This window comes from Perca flavescens, chromosome 2, assembly GCF_004354835.1.
Source record: "Perca flavescens isolate YP-PL-M2 chromosome 2, PFLA_1.0, whole genome shotgun sequence".
NCBI classification, from domain to species: domain Eukaryota; kingdom Metazoa; phylum Chordata; class Actinopteri; order Perciformes; family Percidae; genus Perca; species Perca flavescens.
Genome location: NC_041332.1, coordinates 17,494,184 through 17,500,184, shown reverse-complemented (window position 1 = coordinate 17,500,184; position 6,001 = coordinate 17,494,184). Strand labels below are relative to the sequence as shown.

General features: G+C 36.5%; 1 protein-coding gene across 4 annotated transcripts in view; it reads left to right on the top strand.

Moving 5' to 3' along the window:
- Positions 1 to 1,180: 1,180 nt before the first annotated feature.
- LOC114547436 (ATP-binding cassette sub-family A member 1) overlaps positions 1,181 to 6,001 on the top strand; it is a 43,490-nt gene continuing 38,669 nt past the window's right edge. For 2 of the 4 annotated variants that reach the window (XM_028566838.1, XM_028566816.1), the window contains exon 1: positions 1,181 to 1,402. The gene's annotated coding sequence lies outside the window, so the exon portion shown is untranslated. Of the gene's footprint in view, positions 1,407 to 5,707; positions 5,729 to 6,001 lie in introns of those variants that run through there. The other 2 variants (XM_028566824.1, XM_028566832.1) reach the window with 2 other exon arrangements.

Here is a 6,001-nt window from a genome sequence, read left to right as displayed (position 1 = left end):
ACAATGACTCCAAACACACCTCCAGGCTGTGTAAGGGCTATTTGACCAAGAAGGAGAGTGATGGAGTGCTGTGCCAGATGAGCTGGCCTCCACAGTCACCGGACCTGAACCCAATCGAGATGGTTTGGGGTGAGCTGGACGGCAGAGTGAAGGCAAAAGGGCCAACAAGTGCTAAGCATCTCTGGGAACTCCTTCAAGACTGTTGGAAAACCATTTCAGGTGACTACCTCTTGAAGCTCATCAAGAGAATGCCAAGAGTGTGCAAAGCAGTAATCGGAGCAAAGGGTGTCTACTTTGAAGAAACTAGAAGACATGTTTTCAGTTATTTCACACTTTTTTGTTAAGTACATAATTCCACATGTGTTCATTCATAGTTTTGATGCCTTCAGTGAGAATCTACAATGTAAAAAGTCATGAAAATAAAGGAAATGCATTGAATGAGAAGGTGTGTCCAAACTTTTGGCCTGTACTGTACATTAATCAAATTGTTCCTACCCCTATTATCCATATTATAATAATGGAATTGTTATTATTGCTACATGTTTTATATCCAATGTTCCTTATCCACTTTTTGACTATAATAATTTATTTATTAATATTTAAAAAAGAAAAATCAATGGTGAGGACATTACTATCAACCAATTAAATTACAACTATAGGTTAGAGTTAAAGATTATGGTCAGTTCTTTTATTCCCATCTTCCATTTCAGTTATAGGCCTATATTTATAGTACCTTTCTCTTTATTGTTGTATGTGATATGACTTCTGTAACACTGCAGTTTCCCCTTTGAATGAATAAAGTAATCCATTTATCCATGTATCTATATATCAAATTATGTATAATAAGTAATAATAATAATATTACTCCATTTTTATTTTGTCTTAACTGTATGCCATCACTTGATGTGACTGTGTGAATATTTAAGTTGTTACAGGTTTATTATGATGATGATAATGATTATTGCTATATTAGTAGTAGGCCTAGTAGTTGTGTGTGGACGTGGCCTAGTCTAGCCCAGCAGTAAGTAAGTAGTGTTTTAATATTCTTTGAAAAGCCCCACGGTGCATTGATGAGGTGTTGAGGTGTCGCTGGCCCTTTAAGAGATGTTTTGACTCCACACGTGCTTGCCTTTTATGGGAGCAGCATCAAACGGTGACCGTTAGTTACCTCTGCTGCTGCTGCTGCTGCTGCTGCTGCTGCTCTACTCCGCTCTGCTCCGCATCGAGCAGCGCTATAAAACCCTGCCGGAGGAGAAAAGAACAGTTTTGTCAAGACACTGAGACACTGAGACACGGCAGAGGAGTACGTTACATTTACCATTTGCAAGTTTTTTTTTTCTGGACGAAGGATTTTAATGTATGAAAAAAGAGACAGTGGATATTAACACCGTTCAGAATCAAGGTCGGTGAGTTTGGAGTTTTTTGGGGGGTTTGGAGTTTTGGGGGAGGTTTATGACTTTCTTTGTTGGGTCAACAAAGAGATGTAGGCTTTGCCACCGTGTTACAGTAAAAAACATATTTTCATATCACTTCATATATTGTCATCTCATATGTTCTGTTTTTGGCTTTGAGTAGGCAAATTGAACGTTAAAAACAAAAAACAATTTTGGTATTGAGTGATGATAACGTAGCAGAGGGTTTTTTTCCCCTTCATTTTAAGGTCGCAAAGTTAAACAAGAACTGCCATGTGCTGAATGGACGTTATATGTTCGAGGCAATGTCGTTGTTTGGATAAAATGACAAGTATTGTCCTTGGTGGTTTTTGCTCTTTTATCATCCTCTTCGACCGTGTAATGAGTTGGACCAGTGTCAAGTTAGCTACAGTCAAACACAAGGTTTCCGGTTATTATTGCAAAAATAAAAGCCTCCTTGTGGCGACGTCCTTTATTTGATAAAAATGTAAGCATTAATGAATAAAGTGAGAAGTACAACGCAAATGTTCACATTCCCTCGTAATGTTATGCAATTCAAAGCCACGTCTAAATTATTTAGAAGGTTACAGGAGGGCATAAATTGCAAGTATTTTTAAGTCACATTTGTTACGGCCTAAATGCTGGAAGCACATTCACCTTACTTGTAGTCTCATTTTGGCTGACTTGACGCTGCTTTGGGTCAGCGTCGCGAAACTGAATGACCGACAGTAACCTCATTTAATAGAACAATGAAACACAAGTAACACAAGTAGCATTTATAGGCTATAAGTCAGTCAGTCAGTCAAATGATGAATTTTGGCATTCTGTCATAATTTTGATATTAAGGCGCAGTGAAAAATATGCCCCTGTATGACAATTAACAGTAGCCTGTTTTTTTCCTTCATTTCATGTTAAAATGTATTTTTCCACAATGTGTTCTGGGTCAGCGCAGTAATGTAGCTTATTGATTTTAGTGCTTTTATTCATGTGCATGTCTGCAGTGATGGTGCAACGTCGACAACATACATTCGCTTTCTGTTTACATTCGTGTTTTGAAGAAGCAAAAATGTCTTTCATACAAAGAATCGACGGTCTTTTATCGTCTTCTTTGTCATGGGAAAAGTGAACTGTCCTTTTTTGATTCGTTTTCCATTTTAAATGATCTTTCAATTAGGCCTATGTGTTCTGAAACAACGAAGACAATGGAGTTGAAAACAAAATCCAATAAGTGCGATACAGCACGTGAGTGAGGATTGATGGTAAACAAGTATAAAAAAGAAGAAGATTTTTCTGTGTACCACTAGAGGCGCCCTGGCTCTGCACCATTTGTGCTGTTGGACTCAGCACAGTCCCTGTTATCTCTGCATACCATGTATTTTCAGCTCAGTGTTTACCAAAATCCGACAGAAAACATCAGTTGAATCCAGCTGATGCAAGTTCGATGAAAATCAGGTCTTTCAGTGGCTAATGAACATGTAAGCACGATGTTATGTTAAGATATAAATCCCAAGATGACGGTGGAAGAGTTTTAGAGACACTATGTATTTCAGTAATCAAAATTGATAGTGAATTTGGGAAATAATTAGGAGGGGGCAAAATCCAATCCAAATGTGGAAAATTGTTGTCCGCCTACACATACAGCAACATTGCAGACCACAATATGGCAATGTAGGTGGTGTTTTTTTCCCCTTATTCATTTCATATGATTTTTTTGGTATTTATTGGCATATTCGCTGACAAATCCAAACATCTCCTGTAGGAGAAAATGTTAATTTGTGACTATGGACAAGGCCTGTGCTGATGATGTTTTTTTTTGTCTTTAAGCCAACAGCAATATAAGCATTAACGTTGTTTCTAGGGTAGTTAAATAGCTTCATATTGTGCCCTTGTTAAATCACATGATCAGCTTTTGCAGTCCTTTATTATCAAATGGCCAGCTGTTTATTTGGTGATTATTAGTTTGTGTTTGTCTTACAGTAGGCATTTTACATTGTGTGCCTGCTGTGCCGTGACTGCTGCTATTTAATGAAGTGACTCATAGAGAAAACAGATGTACTAGTACAGCAGATATTGGATCGCTGTGTTGTTTGTTCATCCCAAAGGTCCTGTTGGTTTTTCATTGTGACATATCATGCATTCCAGTGGATTTACTTAATACAGCCAGTTGCATGTTACTGGGAAATTTGTGCAATGCATTTGAGTTATAAAAACTAAAATGTTGTTGGCAGCTGTATTGTATTTGATTTTCTTTTGATACCTACCGTCTTTTTGTCCATGCCACTGGCAATAATGTAATGCTAGAAGGCATACATTCTGGCAGTGGTGTTATATATTTGTTTCAACCTGCAAGTAAGTGGAAACTACTGGGGAAGTGGTTAGATGTGATTATGGTGTCATTATGATTGCGTTAGAGAAAATGGGGTGTAAAACCATAGAAGTCTGGATTAATGATTTGATTGGGGCAGGGCCTCACCCACAAGCAAATGATCAGTGGAGAGCATACTATTTGAACATCACTGTGTCCTTGACATTGTTGTGCTGTCGTTCCAATCTCTATGACATCCAGTCAGCTTTATTCTGTATTTAAAGGGAATTCAGTATAATAAACTTTGATTCTTTGTCTGTAGATTTCACAATACAACTCCAAGTTAACCACCGGAAATGAAGTAACAGCCAGAAAAATTGGGCAACAACATTAATAATAACAATTCTTGGTGTGTAAGATATTGTATGGACTAACTTTAAACGGTGATGAAATGTCTTGATTAGCTTTTTGTGAATATAAGAATTATAGTGGGAGCTGTGATCAATTTCATAGCTAGAATTGTAACGGTGATTACATAAACATTTAAGACCTGAGCTATATTTTCCTCATGTGCTGTAAAGCATGATGATTCTAATAAAGGAGTTAAGGTCTCGGTCTTAGGTTGCTGCGCTAATTGTAGCCCCTGATGGCCAGGTGTCTGTCTGACAAAACAGGATTACAAAATTAGCTGGATAACTCCATGTTTATGATTTGTGGGGTTGTTGGCCAACTTAGCGTCCAGATAACAAAGTTATTCTTCTTTGGTAAAAATGACAAACAAAATAACAAAACTAAAATATATATTTTGTGTATTTTAGTTTTCTTTCTGGAGTCAAAAATACAAGGTCTTTCGAATCTGCAAATAGAATGTAAACAAATGGGCATGAAAAAGCAAGTGCCCTAGAAAGAAAAATTACGTAAAAGTGTATATCTGCTTATTACATTACTTTGGGTAAACTCACTAATGCTGTTTGATCAGTGGTTGTTTTGTTTAGATTGATCATAGAGGGCAGGGAGGTCTTCTTGTCACATTTAGCCTACTTTAAATGTACTTTAGCATGTGATACTGAGGTCGGGGTGAAAATTCTGATGATAAGCAATTAGGGCTGCTTGATTATAGAAAAAATCACAATCGCTATTATTTTGATCAATATTGAAATGTTGATTATTTAACACAATAATTTATTGACTTTTGGAAAGATGTTGCATTTATTGAACTTAAAAAAAACAGTGAAACAGTTCAACAAATCAGCAGTGAAAACACCTTGAACTGTGAAATTCCCCTTGATACTTTTCCAGACAAATTGAGTTTACTTTCAAAACGTAATGTGGAAAATAGTTGTTTTTTCTCTCGATTGCATTGTTTTTGTGATCCTTAGGAGTAGAGCTGCAAAGATAAATCAATAATCGATTAGTTGTCAACTTTTAAATTAATAGTCAATTATTTTGATAATCGATTAGTCGGTTTGGGTAATTTTTTAAGACAAAAATAAAAATTCTTTGATTCCAGCTTGTTAAATGTGAATATTTTCTTGTTTCTTCAGACAGTAAACTGAATGTCTTTGAGTTGTGGACAAAACAAGACATTTGAGGACGTCATTTTGGGCTTTTGGGAAACACTGATCCACATTATTCACCATTTTCTGACATTTTATAGACCAAACACAACTAATCGATTAATCGAGAAAATAATCAACAGATTAATCGACTATAAAAATAATCGTTAGTTGCAGCCCTACTTAGGAGCCAAAATAATTATTGTGATTCAAATTTGATTGATTGCACAGCCTTAAAAGGGATTACCAAAAAACGTTTCACCACTTGGAAACTTCCCACAATCCACTCATCCTCCCAGTTTAACTGTCACTTGACCTTTGGACAGATGAGTCGACATCAAGCAGACTTGAATCTGCAGTTGTTTGCATCCTTCTTCAGTCATCAGGCGACATCATTTGCTGAGTGTTGCTCTACTTTTGGCTGGTCGGCGTTTCAGAACAGTTTGGTTCAATAGGTGAATCCGTTGTCATGATTATTTGATCTGATGGCAATTTACTGCATTTTAGTTTTGTCAACTTTTTAGAATATAATAATAATAAGCAGCCAGTTAATGTTTGTTGTGTTGCTGTTTGTTTGTTTGTTTGTTTTTTCCTTGATGATTTTTTGTAATGCTATTTATTTTATGAAAGTTCTCTTTCTGACTCTGAATTGCTTTTCATGCCTTATTGTGGCACGATCAACTCAACGTTACAGCCATATTTGGTACAGTTGCATGCACTTGGTTATG